The sequence below is a fragment of the Phodopus roborovskii genome, unplaced genomic scaffold (assembly GCF_943737965.1).
Source record: "Phodopus roborovskii unplaced genomic scaffold, PHOROB, whole genome shotgun sequence".
NCBI classification, from domain to species: Eukaryota; Metazoa; Chordata; class Mammalia; order Rodentia; family Cricetidae; genus Phodopus; species Phodopus roborovskii.
The window spans coordinates 12,248,044-12,249,308 of NW_026126588.1; the positions used below are offsets into that span (position 1 = coordinate 12,248,044).

Here is a 1,265-nt window from a genome sequence, read left to right on the forward strand (position 1 = left end):
ATCTATCTATCTATCTATCTATCTATCTATCTATCTATCTATCATCCATCTATCATCTATCTATCTATCTATCTATCTATCTATCTATCATCTATCTATCTATCTATCTATCTGTCTATCATCCATCTATCATCTATCTATCTATCTATCTATCATCTATCTATCTATCTATCATCTATTTATCATAGTTTCTGGTCCATGCCTCTGTAGCCCCATGAACTTCCCTCTCTCCGAGGCAACAGCTTTGCCAAGATTATCAGATCCAGGAAGCAGTGTCAACTTCTACCAAGTTATTGGCTTTGAAACGCCAACTATGCGGAGGCCTGCTCTTGATAGTGACCACCTCCATGAGGCAGGATGCCAAGCAGAGGAAGAACTCTCTGGCCTACTGTAATCTGAGAGTTAAAGATCTTAAAGCCCTGGCCATCCTGACACACAGGAGTCATCTTAAATGAAGCCAAAGCCAATGGGTTTCACATCAGCTCATCTGGATTACCATCTCCAATAGGCTCTCCTCCTACTACTTCTCCTACTAAATTCCCAGCCTTCAATGTGTGCCCCACCCCTCACCTGATGGTCAGCATACAGCTGCAGAAGCACAATAGCCAATATCATTGGGCTGCAGTAGCTAATCAGGGGAGGCAGTGTCCCTGCATGACTGAGACTTTGAGGTCCAGGAAGAAAGGAAAATGCAGGATTTCTTTCTCCTGCCAGTGATTAGACCCCTGTCGTCAATGATTCTGACCCCATGGGTGAGGAGTCACTGATGTCTGTGGTGTCAGAATTGGGACTGGACTGAGCCAATGAGCAGCCCAAGCTAGAGCTGGAACAGAATGGGTTTGACTCCACTGAAGATTTTCCCTTCGGCTGCTAATGCTAAGTTTCCCTAAAGACTGAGGAACAAAGAAACCAATTCTGTTGTAAGTTAAAGTTACTGGAAAGAAAACAAAAATGTACTTTTATATGTAGGCAGTTTTCTGCCATTCCAGCTGACTCCCAAATAACCATACAGAGACTTAGTATTAATTATAAATGCTTAGCCAATTGCTTAGGCTTGTTACTAACCAGCTCTTACATCTTAAATTAGCAGTACCTTTTTTTTTTTCTTTTTCTTTTTTTTTGCACAGCGTGTTCCTTTCCTGCTTCCTCTGTGCCTTACTGGTTTGCTGGTGACTCCCCATCACTCTGCCACATTTCTTCCCGAGTTCCTCTCAGTTGAGCTCCTCCTGCCTGGCTATGGGCCAGTCAGCTCTTTATTAACAAGG

The 1,265-nt window shown here is 43.1% G+C and overlaps 1 pseudogene; it reads left to right on the top strand.

The window, feature by feature from the left end:
* The first annotated feature begins 214 nt into the window (after nt 1-214).
* On the top strand, nt 215-874 carry LOC127236588 (cbp/p300-interacting transactivator 1-like; annotated as a pseudogene).
* Nucleotides 875-1,265: the final 391 nt, after the last annotated feature.